Source organism: Carcharhinus amblyrhynchos, chromosome 17 (genome assembly GCF_965287045.1).
Source record: "Carcharhinus amblyrhynchos chromosome 17, sCarAmb.v2.hapA, whole genome shotgun sequence".
Classification (NCBI taxonomy): Eukaryota; Metazoa; Chordata; class Chondrichthyes; order Carcharhiniformes; family Carcharhinidae; genus Carcharhinus; species Carcharhinus amblyrhynchos.
Genome location: NC_137340.1, coordinates 9823870 through 9838831, shown reverse-complemented (window position 1 = coordinate 9838831; position 14962 = coordinate 9823870). Strand labels below are relative to the sequence as shown.

Sequence of the window (14962 nt, the reverse complement as noted above, 5' to 3'; positions counted from 1 at the left end):
CTGTGAGTAGCCTTTAAACAGTTCTAGTGGTCAGGGAGGAGGGTCATTGGGGTCGGTGATGTTGTTTAATGCATGTTCAGCAATGCAAAGTTAAGAGAGGTGTCCACTGGAGGGTACAATTCTACAATGGTCATGCCAGCTATTCTGCATATTCCCAGCAGACATTAATTGCACCTTTGCTTCCACCTTTACCAAGATAGCATCATGCACTTTGCACCAAACAGATTTTGTTCCACATACACCATTTTGCCACGTTATCTGAAGCTTAAAAGACTGCTACCAAGCCCAATTTTGCTGTGTTTGTTTGCAAGCTAACTAAATTTTCACATATATGTATGTCTGTTCGCTAATAGTTGAACTGTCAAAACAACGAGGTAAAATCTAAGACCACTGATAATTCAAAGGGATTCAGGCTTGTCCCATCCTTCATCCCAGTTTGTAGCTAGTTCTCAATTGCCTGGAATCAGTCATGGAATGTGTAGTCCCAGTATAGAATTGAATGTGATTCCTATAGACCATGATTTTCATCTACTCCGTGGACCAATTTCAATTTGCTCCCATACCGTCAACATGATACCTCTGATATCCTGCTGCCACCTACCCTTACTGGCTGAATATGGTTTCAATACAATTTACAGTGAAAAATTAGTTACAATGAATTGCACAGAAATTATAATCAATGGAAATCGACCACCATCAATACTCCCACTGTCACTGTGCAATTCAAATCAACTCATTATTCCCCTCAGCAGTCTCTAAATCTGATCACTTTATTAATAATCCGAGCTGATTCCATGGTTTGTCCCTGACATGTCCTTCAGTCTCTGCACTGAGCGACGACTCAACCTTGGTGATGACAAATCTATATCTTAGCTCCTGTGAATTCACTCTTCTAAATTAATTAACATCCTGTCTTTCTTTACGTTCTCCTCCACATGAACTCTTCAACGCAACTTAAAGGTACCCTCTTTAATTTGATAATGGTCCATGCCCTCTCTAGTTGCTCAGCCAGCCAAGAACATTGCCAGCAACCTTTCTGTATATACCATCACTTACATCATATTACCACCTTCCAATCTCACGTATATATTAGCATATCCTGAGAAGAATGCGTCCTCCATGTCACACACAACTACACTTTCTAAATCTCAACTGGTTGGTCTCCATTAGTTATGATGCATCTCCAGATACTGACTTGCTCAACTGCATTTCAGCTTGCTATATGTTGCCCTTATCCTAAGAAAAAAAAATCGTCTCTCTCATCTCGGTCATTCACTTTAATATAGCTTTGTTCTTCATTCCTTCAAGTTCAAGCGACCCAGGTTTGAGCATATATAGCACAACAACCAATCTAATTATCCACTATACCTATATCAACACATCAGGCCACAATATCTGTGAAAAACACCCACTGCTCGAGAATAATCCTGGAGAGAGAAGAGTACCCTGTGATGACTTGCTGTATTATGAAACACCCCCTCTTACTCGCATAACCACATAAAAAACAAGTAGCTTACCATCTCCTTTCTAACCAAGATCAGACTGACCATTCAAATGTCTTTGCTGTTTCCCAATCTCTTGTCTGCCCCAAGCCAAACTCCCCCTCCCGCACCGCACCCCCACCAAGTCTTCCCATTTTCTAGCCGATATACCAGGCCCCTTTCTAGTGTCTCTCTTCAAATTTCCCCTCCAAACTGATGTTGTGAAGCTCACTTTTGCTGCCTTGACCTTCTTATCTATTAAACTAACCACCTAACTTTTCTCACGTTTTGCAACAACAGAAGCAGCCGACTATTGATCTTCTAGAGTTGTCAGTGGATTTTCCCATTGTTCGCACCCTCCACTGCCAGGGAAATGTGTGGCAGGGGCTTGCCATCAGCAGAACTCGATGATCCCACTGGAAGGAAGGGCAGGGAAAATCCCACCCTAGGTTGCTGAGTGTATGGCTTCCTGGGGTTGCACTGGACGCTAGAATTGGAGAGGTACAGACCCTTTGGAAGGACAGAAAGTTTCAATCAGTTATAGAGATAGGAGGAGCAAGGCCATTGATGGATTAAAAATTAGAATGAAAAATTTTAAAATTGAGATACTGCTGAACTAGGAGACAACGTAAGTTCAGAAACACAGGAGCCATAGGTGATTGGAACGTAATTCCAGACCTTTAGTGAATGACATGACCTGTTACATTAACTGGAAAGTCAGCATGCCGTGACAAAATTACTATTGATGAGTTTTGGTGTTCTAATTACTGTCTCACCGAATTATGCAATGTCAATGGATGTTTATTCACTGCTTAACGATGAAAAATTGAGAATCTGAAAGCTGCTTAATAGAGTAATGGTTCATAATGTCAACAGAAACTAACTGATCACAGTTACATTAATATTAATTAATGAACATGAGTCATCAATAAATTATGAAGTGAAGAAAAATAAAATCATTTCTCATCTGCAAAGAAATTGCCCAGCATCATGGATACCTTCTAAATTAACCTCAGGGCACTCCTCAGAGAAATCACCCTCTAGCTGTCCTCAGGATATAACAGCAATTAGATTTTGCAGTTAAATTTTACGCAGATTTTTCTTAACACTGTAATAATATCTTGCATGTTAACTCTTACAATTCTTGTCTTTAACAGTATGCTTCTCAAGAGCAATGTCATGGGGCAGCAGCTGATATAGTTCCTCCTGTTATTATACAACCAGCTGTTTGAAATGAAAGTGTCTATATTAACCTGTCTGTTGTATGGTTATATTAGTCAAAAAGAGTTGGGATTGCTAATGAAGAGTGCAGCAGGGCATGCCAGGAGCAGCACCAGGCACATCTAAAAATTAGGTCTCAACCTGATGAAGCTACATGTGGTTACTTGCAAGCCAAACAGCAAAAGCAGCATTCGATGGAAGGAGCGAAGTGATCCCATGACTAACAGATCAGATCTAAGCTCTGCAATCCCGTAACATCCCATCATAAATGGTTGCGGACAATTAAAAAACTCATTGGAGAGAAGGCTCTGCAAACATCCGTATTCTCAAAGACGGGGGTGCACAGCATATCAGTGCAAAAGACAAGGCTGAAGCATTGCAACAATCTTTGGCCAAAAGCGTCAAGTGGATGATTCATTCCTGCCTCCTCCTGGGATCCTCAGCATCACAGATGGCAGCTTTCAGCCAATTGGATTCACTCCATTATTTTCTTATTCATTTCTACAGGATGTGGGTGTCACTGGCTAAGCCAGCATTTATTGCCCAGCTATAGTTGCCCTTCAGAAGGTGGTAGGCGACAAGGGCGATGCCCACATTCCATGAACAAATAAATAATTTTTTAAAAATCTCTTAATAATTAAGTTTTAGATATCATCTTTAGTGAAGCCCAAGTTGTTGACAAAGTAACAGCCACAATGCACTGGATAAGGCAGGCACAGGGCTGCACGGTGGCACAGTGGTTAGCACTCTTGCTTCACAGCACCAAGGACCTGGGTTCAATTCTGACCTTGGGTGCCTGTCTGTATGGAGTTTGCGCAGGTTTCTTCGGGCGCTCCAGTTTCCTCCCGCAATGCAAAGATGTGCAGGTTAAGTAGACTGGCCATGCTAATTTGTAAATTATTATTTATTCATTCATGGAATGTGGACATCACTGCCTAAGCCAGTGCTTATTGCCCTTTTGAAGATGGTGGTGAGTTGCCTGCATTAACCAGCATTAATGCAGCAACACCAACAGTGCTGTGGGGAAAGGTTTTGACCCAGCAATTTTGAAGGAACAATAATATAGTCCTTTATGGGGTAAATATGTGGGATTTGGAGGATGGGGCCTGAATAAGGTGCTCTGTTAGAGAGTCGGCGCAGGCCTTCTTCTGCCCTGTAGGGATTCTGTAGTTCTAGTCTAAGTACTAGCATTTAATGGGGACATCTAAACTAATGAATGAATGGGAGAGGATCATGAAATAGAGTGAATAGAGATGGATTAGGTAAACTGGGTGGTGAGGAAGGAGCTAGCGGGGAATTTAATGGCTGATGCAACCTTAGCTCACTTATTAGTGCTGTCCTTCCCTCCTTCCCCCCAAGCCCAATCACCCTAGACTCCTTTGTTAATCAAAAATCTATCAAAACACAGTCCCTTCTTTCAACCAATCCCAAGAAATATTAAATAGAAAGGACCAAAAACCATATGGGAGCTTTGTGGATACTGCAGTTTCAACTTCCAGACATTATGGAGAAGAACAAGTCACTGAAAAAGCAAGTGTTAGGAGCATTTTGAATGAGTAATGTTATGGGTAAGTTTAGTGATTTAATTTTATTTTTATACAGCTTAATTATGTTATTTTGTTTGTAGCATTGTATAAGTTTATTTATTAGTGTGACAAATAGGCTTAGGTTAACACTGCAATGAAGTTACTGTGAAAATCCCCGAGTCGCTACAATCCGGCACCTGTTCAGGTACATAAGAACTTAAGAACATAAGAAATAGGAGCAGGAGTAGGCCATCTAGCCCTTCGAGCCTGCCCCACCATTCAATAAGATCATGGCTGATCTGTCGTGGCTCAGTTCCACTTTCCCGCCCTCTCCCCATAACCCTTAATCCCCTCTCTTATCAAAAACCCATCAACCCGCGTCTTAAAAATATTTAGCGAGGCAGCCTCCACCACTTCAACGGGCAGAGAATTCCAGAGATTCACCACCCTTTGAGTGAAGAAGTTCCTCCTCAACTCCGTTCTAAACCGCCCCCCCTTTATCTTGAGGCTGTGCCCCCTAGTCCTACTGTCTTTTTTGAGCGGGAAGAGTCTCTCCACCTCTATCCTATCCATCCCATTCATCATCTTATACGTCTCAATGAGATCTCCCCTCATTCTTCTAAACTCATAGCTCAACCCCCTCAACTCCGGTATCAGCCTAGTAAACCTCCTCTGCATTCCCTCCAAGGCCAAAATATCTTTGCGCAGGTGCGGCGCCCAAAACTGCACACAGTACTCCAGCTGCGGCCTCACCAATGCCCTATACAGCTGCAGCAAGACCTCCCTACTTTTATATTCAATCCCCCTCGCTATGAAGGCCAGCATCCCATTCGCCTTCCTGACCACATGCTGCACCTGCAAGCTGGGTTTTTGCGACTCATGCACAAGGACCCCGAGGTCCCTCTGCACCGTCGCCTGCTGCAGTTTTTCGCCCCGTAAGTAATAGTCCTTCCTACCAAAGTGGACCACCTCACACTTGCCAACATTAAATTCCATTTGCCATTTCCTGGCCCATTCGCCCAGCCTATCTAGATCCTTCTGCAGACTCTCCACACCCTCCGCACAATTTGCCGTTCCCCCAATCTTGGTGTCATCAGCAAATTTCGACACCATACACTCGGTTCCCTCCTCCAGATCATCTATATAAATGGTAAAAAGCTGAGGCCCCAGCACCGACCCCTGGGGCACTCCACTAGTCACCACCCGCCAATCCGAATAGCACCCGTTGACCCCCACTCTCTGCCTCCTATTTGACAACCAATCCTCTATCCACGCGAACACCCTACCCCCAACTCCATGTCCCTCGACCTTCTGCAATAACCTCTTGTGAGGTACCTTGTCAAACGCCTTCTGAAAATCCAGAAAGACCACATCCACCGGCTCTCCTCTATCCACCGCCCTAGACACATCCTCATAGAACTCCAGTAAATTTGTCAGACACGACTTCCCTTTAATGAAACCGTGCTGCGTCTGCTCTATCAAGCAATTCCCTTCAAGATGCCTCGCAATTTCCTCCTTAATGACGGATTCTAACATTTTACCTACCACAGACGTTAAACTAACCGGCCTATAATTCCCCACCTTTTGCCTGGCACCCTTCTTAAACAACGGCGTAACATTAGCCATTTTCCAATCCTCCGGCACTTCCCTGGAATCCAGCGACGTCTGGAAAATAACCACCAAGGCACCCACTATCACCTCCGCCATTTCTTTCAGAACCCTCGGATGCATTCCATCCGGTCCTGGGGACTTGTCCACAATCAGCCCCCTCCTGTCTGTCGAGCACCGCCTCTCTAGTAACAGTAATGTCATTAAGACCCTCCAGTCCTACCACCTTTCCATCACTAACACCCGGCAAATTATTCACGTCCTCCTCCGTGAAGACAGAAACAAAAAAGTTATTCAATACCTTAGCCATATCCCCATCACTAGGTACACTGAGGGAGAATCTAGCGTGGTCAATGCACTTAACCAGCACATTTTTCAGACTCTGGGAGGAAACCGGAGCACCTGGAAGAAATGCATGCAGATTCTGCACAGACAGTGAACCAAGCTGGGAATCGAACCCATGTCCCTGGTGCTGTGAGGCAGCAGTGTTAACCACTGTGTCATAGTTTGATCGGTGCAAAACAAAATATATGATGTTTAGGGTTTCAAAGAGTTAATTGATTGCTTTTTGCGAAATTTATGGATTAGTTCTGTGGCACTTGCTGATCGTAACTTTTTCCTATTCGTTTAAGTGTTCGTGATTGGCCTACTTTTCACGGTTCCTGCATGGCTGAAATCTTCCATTGCTTTAAACAATCAAATCTTGATTACTTTTGTGTTGTAAACAAAACCTTGTACGATGTTTTTGTGAAGGATGAAGTGTGATTGAAGCGCACAAAGGGCTCCAAGAGAAGGAAGGTGGTAAAGAGAGGGAGGGAGGGAGGGAGAGAGGGAAAGGGCAAGGTCAGTAAAATGCAAGAATAAATGGCTGCAGTGCCATACTGAACAGTCAGGGGGAAATACAGTAAACTTGACAATAAATAGGGGCTCCCCCCCTGCCGCTGCAGACCCGACAAAAATTATGCCATTCACAGCTCACGGAACTATCACTTTGAATTGAGAATTTTACACGTACAGTATAATTGTGTAAAGACAGGGTTCCAGGATTCAAATCCATTCAAAAAAAAAAATCTATATGCCACAATCTTTCTCAAGTCAGTAGTGTTTATAAATTGCTGGTTCTATTTTCGATCATGGTTAGACATTGGGGAGTTCGCAGCTGACTTAAGAGTTGACATGAGTTTTATGGATAGACGGGCTCCCTTTAAACAGGAATAGGCTAAAGCATGGAGTCCACATTTGATGACACCAAACCAATTGCCAATTCTACAAATGAAAAGAAATTGGTGCATTTTGTGTACATACCTTTATACCAGAATGTTAACACCTTGGGAACTGTTCGAAGTGTGTGACAACTGCCCAACTTACCACAATAGAGACATTCATGAGGAATAATATTTTCATAGACTCATAGGGTCCCTGTAGTGCAGGAAAGAGGCCATTTGGCCCACTGGGCTTGCACTGGCAACAATCCCACCCACGCTCCATCCCCACAACTCAACACATTTACCCCGCTAATCCCTCTGACATGAAGGGGTTATTTACCATGGCTAATCCACCTAACCTGCACATCTTTGGAGTGTGGGAGGAAACCCACACAGAGACGGGGAGAACATGCAAATTTCACACAAACAAGAACCAAAGGCCGGAATTGAACCCAGTTCCTTGGTGCTGCGAGGCAGCAGTGCTAACCACTGTGCCACCATGCCGCCCTTGCAGTACCCCATAGGGGGTTGCATTTTCTTTATCTATCCTTCTTCCTCCAGATACTTTGCAAATCTGAGACGAGCTTCTGAGCACCATACCATTCAATCATCAATGTTGTAACATCACCTAATTCCACCCTGTCTCAGTTCATTTGCTGTTAAACCAATCACCCATGCTTTCGATACTTTGGCACTCAATGAAGTCAAATAGGCCAGCCTCTTACCTTGCAGCTTCTGTAAACATGAGCTCATCCAAATCTCTGCTGCTTGTAATCTTAATCTGCTCCAAGCGCTGATCATCCAACAATCCTCTGCTTGCTGACCTACATTGGCTCCAGGTACAGAAATGCCTCGATTTTAAAATTCACACCCTTATTTTCAAATTTCTCCACGGTCTTTCCTCTCCCTCTCTCAGTAATAAGATTGACCTGAAGCGTCCAGGAATTGAAGATCAATTTCTAGGGCACTGCTGCGTGCAAAGCTGGAGAAAAATCACTGGGATGTCAGAGCATTTGTCAATTTCTTTGAACAATTCTCCTTACTAGATAAAAAATTATTGAAAAGGAAAAAATAAAAGCTATTTGGCCAAAAGCCAAGCACCGTCCAATATTTGCTCTCCAACTGGCGAAGGAAGGCAATGCATTACAAGGACGGACGTATTGGCTGACTAATAGCTGGAGCATGGAGGCAAGTCATTGAAACATAGAATAGAATCACAGAATCCCCTCAGTGCAGAAAGAGGCCATTCAGCCCATCAAGTCTGCATCAACTCTCTGACAGAGAATTCCACCCAAGCCTAACCTCACGTAACTCCATGTATTTTGTTTGTTCAACAACAGACTGATAGTTTTACTCTCGAAGAAAGTGTTTTGGTTCCCAAGCTGCCAAGAGAGAGTTATCCTTCGCATCTCTTTCTTAAGTCTGAAGACTGGAAGCTGCTAGATTTTCTTGTCTGTTTTGCTGCCCCAAAGATATACACTTCTCTGAAAACTGTTGCTTGGATTTCTGTCCATAGGTGATAAAAGTTGGAAATCTAGTATCACATACTGGTTTTAGTGCGAACTAATCTTGAAGAAAGGTATATACCTATGGTGTACTGCTTTCACATTAGAACAACAGTATGGTGGCACAGAGGTTAACACTGCTGCCTCATAACGCCAGAGACATAAGAACATAACAAGGACGAGCAGGAGTAGGCCATCTAGCCCTTCGAGCCTGCCCCGCCATTCAAAAAGATCATGGCTGATCTGAAGTGGCTCAGTTCCACTTTCCCGCTTTCTCCCCATAACCCTTAATTCCCTTGCCTACCAAAAAACTTATCCACCTGTGTCTTAAATATATTTAGCGAGGTGGCCTCCACCACTTCAGCGGGCAGAGAATTCCAGAGGTTCACCACCCTTTGAGTGAAGAAGTTCCTCCTCAACTCCGTTCTAAACTGCACCCCCTTATCTTGAGGCTGTGCCCTCTAGTTCTGCTGTCCTTTCTGAGCGGGAAGAATCTCTCTATCTCTACCTTATCCATCCCCTTCATTATCTTATACGTCTTATATACATCATTATCTTATAAGATCCCCCCTCATCCTTCTAAACTCCAACGAGTACAGACCCAGTCTATTCAGCCTCTGTCCATAGTCCAACCCCCTCATCTCCGGTATCAGCCTAGTGAACGTCCTCTGCACTCCCTCCAAGGCCAAAATATCCTTGCGCAAGTGCAGCGGCCAAAACTGCACACAGTACTCCAGCTGCGGCCTCACCAGTGCCCTGTACAGTTGCAGCAAAATCTCCCTGCTTTTATATTCAATGCCCCTCGCTAGGAAGGCCAGCATCCCACTCGCCTTCTTGATCACCTGCTGCACCTGCAGACTGGGTTTTTGCGACTCATGCACAAGGACCCCCAGGTCCCTCTGCACCGTAGCATGCTGCAGCTTTTCACCCTTTAAATAGTAATCCCTCCTACTATTATTCCTGCCAAAGTGGATAACCTCACACTTGCTAACATTGGACTCCATCTGCCAGGTCCTCGCCCACTCGCTCAGCCTATTTAGATCCCTCTGCAGACTTTCCACACCCTTCGCACAATTTGCTTTTCCACTTTGTGTCATCAGCAACTTTCGACACCCTACACTCAGCCCCCTCCTCCAGATCATCTATATAAATGGTAAATAGCTGAGGCCCCAGCACCGATCCCTGGGGCACTCCACTAGTCACCAGCCGCCAATCAGAATGGCACCCACTGATACCAACTCTCTGCCTCCTATTAGACAGCCAATCCTCTATCCACGCTAACACCTTACCCCCAACTCCATGCCCCCTGACCTTCTGAAGCAACCTTTTGTGCGGCACCTTATCAAACGCCTTCTGAAGATCGAGAAACACCACATCCACTGGTTCCCCTCCGTCTACCGCACTAGTCACATCCTCATAGAATTTCAATAAATTTGTCAGACACAACTTCCCCTTAACGAATCCGTGCTGCGTCTGCTCTATCAAACAATTCTTCTCAAGGTTTCTTGCTATTTCTTCTTTGATGATGGATTCAAGCATTTTTCCAACAACAGACGTTAAACTAACCGGCCTATAATTCCCTGCCTTTTGCCTGCTACCTTTTTTAAACAGTGGTGTAACATTAGCCGTTTTCCAATCTTCCAGCACTTCCCCGGAATCCAGCGAAGTTTGGTAAATAATCACTAAGGCATCCACTATCACCTCTGCCATTTCCTTCAGAACCCTGGGATGCATGCCATCCAGTCCTGGGGACTTGTCCACCTTCAGTCCCGCTAGTTGATCAAGCACTACCTCTCTAGTAATCGCATTCAGGCTCCTCGACTCCTACCATCCTTCTATCTTTAATACCCGGCAAACTATTCGCATCCTCCTCCGTGAAGACCGAAGCAAAAAACTTATTTAAGGCCTCAGCCATTTCCTCATCCCCCACCACTAAATCCCCCCTCTCATCCTCTAAGGGTCCAACATTCACACTAGCCAGCCTCCTCCTCTTTATATATTCATAAAAACTCTTACTGTCCTTTTTTATATTTGGTGCTGGTTTAGCTTCATAGTCTATCCCTCCTTTCTTTATCAACTTCTTAGTCAATCTTTGTTGATTTTTAAACTTCTCCCAATCTTCTACTCGCCCACTACTTTTAGCCACTCTAAACGCATCAGCTTTTATGTGACTCCAAATAGGACCTTACTTTGATGGGTTCCCTTAACCTCAATGCTTTTTGCCGGTATCCATGACTGGACACATAAAGACCCAGTCCCCTGAGAATTGAAAACATAATCTTCTGTGGGTGACTCAGAGAGCAGCCCTGAGACAATATGATACACTACTGGGACAAGGAAAGACAAATTCAGTGTTGAGTATGGCATCATCCTGTGGGTTCCACATAGTTGTCCCTCATCCAGAGTGATAATGGATATTTATGCAATTACACAACAGCACCCCGAGATATCGCAGCACTTCGAGATTTCGCAGCACCCAGAGATATCGCAGCACCCCGAGATATCGCAGCACCCCGAGATATCGCAGTACTTCGAGATTTTGCAGCACCCGGAGATTTCACAGCACCCCGAGATTTCGCAGCACCCCAAGATTTCAGAGATGGAAACGCTCGCCCGGAGCTACATATGGTGGCCTGGGCATGACACAGACATTATTGACTAGGTTCAACAGTGTGAATTGTACCAGGAGAGTCAAAAACTGCCCCTCAGCCTCCCTACATCCATGGGAGTGGTCTATTAGGCCTTGGTACGGTCCAGTTAGACTTCACTGGGCCTTTTTTGGGCTCCATGTTCCTGATCGTGGTCGAAGCACATTCCAAATGGTTGGAGATACATCAGATGTACTCCACCACTTCCCACGCTACCATTGAGAACCTAGGACAAAGTTTCAGCAAGCACAGGTTATCTGAAATCCTGCTCTCTGACCATTGCACTGCCTTCAGAAGCATCGAGTTTCAGGCCTTCATACTTTCCAATGGAATCAAACACAGTAGGACAGTGCCCTATTACCCATTATCAAATGGTGCAGACTTTTAATCTGTGCATTAAGAAGCAACCTGTGGTGTCCATAGGGACCAAACTGGTGCAATTTCAATTCAACTACAGGCCAATCTCTCATAAAACAACAGGAATCACCCCAGTGGAAATATTAATGGGATGAAGGCTTCAAACAAGACAAACATTACATTTCCCAAACCTGACAGGGAGGGTGGATCCACAACAGAAGACCCACATGCAGAACCAGGATTCTGTGCAAACAGAAAGAGCATTTATGACACATGATCCAGTCCACGTGAGGAACTTCAGGATGGCATCCATTGGGTCCTCAAGATTATAACAGAAAATACAGGGCCCATGTTGTACCAAGTCCAAGTGCAGGTCAAGATCATCAGGAAACACCTGAACCATCACCGGAATAGAGAGTCTGTGTCAGTACAGGCGTCAGTACCAGTCACAGCATGGCCACTGCCAATGACAAGCCACAGATGGAGATCACCCTGGGTGACCCTGGTTGAATTCCTGGCTTGGGTGTGCAGAGTCTGCACATTGTCCTTGTGTCTGTGTGGGTTTCCTCCAGGTACTCTAGTTTCCTCTCACAGTTCAAAAGACGGCTGGTTAGGTGCACTGACCATGCGAAATTCTCTTTCAATGTATCCAAACAGGGCTGGAATGTGGCGACTAGGGATTTTTCACAGTAACTTCATTATAGTGTTAATGTAAGTCGACATAAGCCTGTTAAGAATTATATTCTAATGCAGCTCTGACGAAGAGTCATTGAGACTCAAAATGTTGGCTCTATTCTCTTCTCACAAATGCCGTCAGACTTGCTGAGATTTTCCAGCATTATCTGTTTTTGTTTCAGATTCCAGCATCCGCAGTATTTTGCCTTAGTAAAAGAGTCATGTTTAATCCTTGTAATTGGTAAAAGTTATGCTAATTCTTTGAGTTATATCCTAACTTAAATAAAATTTGTTCGATAAAAGCTTCCAAGTGGGTCACCTGAATCATACCTGATGCCAAAGTCAAATGTAAAATTTAGGATTCTAGGCTAAATTCATAAAATACATTGGTGTTTCCGACTTGGAACTTAACATAATGCATTTACATATGCTACAAGGGCCTCCGCTCCACATCATCCCCTCTCACAGAATATTGAAACTTCGCCAACATGATGTCACAACAGCTTTATGAAGATGGGATCCCACCATGGATATCAAGGTAGGAGAGGGGCATGCCTGATGTCATAAGTTGGCACTGCCAGGTTGACATTGGTTAGCAGTGCCAACCTGGCAATGCCAAATTAGCAGCACCAACCTGTGCCAGGGGTGGGCCCTCTGGGCAGTCCCATTGGAGGGATTTCCCTTATCTGTGTTGAGGAGGGCTGATCCTTGTGAAGAGGAAGAGTGCTCCCAAGACTGCAGTGGTAGAGGGTGGTTGGGGGAAGGTGGGGGTGGGGGGGGGGGCAATTCCTCACTGCCTGCAAGGTGGGTGGGAGTGACAGGCTGTCAACTTGACGCCTGCAAAGGTGGGGGGAAGGGAGGAAGAGGGTGTCACAAAGTTGACGTGGTGGGGGAAAATAGCCCCATTGCTTGTGCTGTGATGGGTTGGAATTGCCCCCCAATGTGTGTGAAAGGGGGGTCCTAGTGTGCAAGTGGAAAGGAGGCTGGGAGCTGTTCAGTTTCTGTACTGATCAGGGTGTCCTTTAAAGGTGGCATCCTGATCTCTTATGGAACTGGCCTCGCCTGTTCTATCAGGCTTCACACATTGACCTTCTCCCCCCACAGACAGGTTCAAGATTGGGACTAAAAGTTCAGCCGTGCAGCTGGAGAGTGACGCACCAGTTTTCAGTCAAAACCTGACACTTTGAAAAAGTCTGGGAAAATTCCACCAATAGATTCTGAACCTAGCAGTGTTTTAAACTCTTTGAAGCAAAAGCTCACCTGTGATGTGCTTGCTTTACATCTTTAAATGTGCACAAAGCATACCAAAGGGCTAGGTAATGACTTACGTCTGACTTAAAACAGGCACTGACCTCACTGTTAAATTTGTGAGGATCACTTTTAAAAGTCCTGAGTGGACGCCGAGGACAAACATTAACTTCTTTGCATGGGGGTCTGAAGTCTGTTCCAGTGCCCCTTTCTCTGAGTTCAAATTAACCAGATCTAAATACTGGTTCACCCACAAAAGGGATCACTGGAGGCCGCCGTCAAAAGCCAGGAAGACTCCCCCCGGCTCCAACAAAGTCACACAAATTCAGGGCAGCCTCGACTTGGCACCCAACCCTTCAAGTACCGCTGCTGGCCAACGCCATCCAATTTAAAGCTCCTCAAGTAGCGTGACTGAATAAAAGGAACCACCCTCAAGCTAAAAAAGACAATTCTTCAAAAGCAAAAGACAGCCAACGCTGGAAATTTAAAACAAAAATACAAAAAGCTGGAAATGCCCAGCAGGTCAGGCAGCATCTGTGGATAGAGTAGCAGATTTAATATTTCAGCTGTTGTCAGGGCATTTCTTCAGTCTGTTCACATTTCCGATGATCAGGCCTCTCTTATATGTATTGCAAAGAAAATAAATTTAAAAACCACAAATCAGCCCCTTCTCCATGGCTAAGATTTAATTCAACCATGACTGACAAGATGAAATTCTTTCCGATCTGACAGCTGTTACAGGTCCTAATGAAATGACTTTGGGCCAATCCCTCTTGGCTATGGAAGCAATTGACGGCCAACAGCTGGAAACATTTTATTAATCAAACACACTGAGTCCCTTCTTATACCTGGAATGGACAAGATATTGAGAAACTATTCCTCCGACTGTTAGAGCAAATATGTGAACAGATAACATGTGCATACTATGATGTAAATTTGCCACAATGAATTAAACAGAAGACCATGTCCTCTACACTTTGCCCATCACATTCACGCTGTATTTAAAAAACACATTTTGACAAACAAAACTAGAACTTTCACAAGCTAAGTGTCTGATGTGAACACAAAAGAGGATCACTAGATGAACTTAAAACACAGCTGTCAAGATTATCATTTAAGACAGCACAACATAAACAAGATATTTCCACTCTCATTTCCCCACACAATTAATAATCTTGATCCAAATTCAAAGCACTAAACCTCAATATATTCAACAGAGTACAAAAGCAAGATTTCTAATTATCCTCCAATGATACTCAAAGTCCCTTTTGCCTCCCTCATTAAAGCCTTTACATTCTTGCCCATTTCCCCTGGTGTGGTTCGCAGTGAGTCAGAGGACATGGTCCATTACTTGAAGTGCCAAGACATTCTGACCTCTTCATTTCGCTCTCGTCAACATCATGGTCTCCCTTCTGCAACTTCTGTGCTGTTCCCTAGTTTGCTGTGCTGACTCACCTGAATACTGCCTTCGCTCTCAGTAAGTCAACT

General features: G+C 44.5%; 1 protein-coding gene across 11 annotated transcripts in view; it reads right to left on the bottom strand.

Moving 5' to 3' along the window:
* Positions 1–14962, bottom strand: part of pcdh15b (protocadherin-related 15b) — a 1349261-nt gene that overhangs the window by 736876 nt on the left and 597423 nt on the right. Inside the window, exon 1 of one of the 11 annotated variants that reach the window (XM_080205460.1) lies at positions 7767–7786. The exons of the other annotated variants lie outside the window; for them this stretch is intronic. The gene's annotated coding sequence lies outside the window, so the exon portion shown is untranslated. Of the gene's footprint in view, positions 1–7766; positions 7787–14962 lie in introns of those variants that run through there. 11 annotated transcript variants of the gene reach the window in all.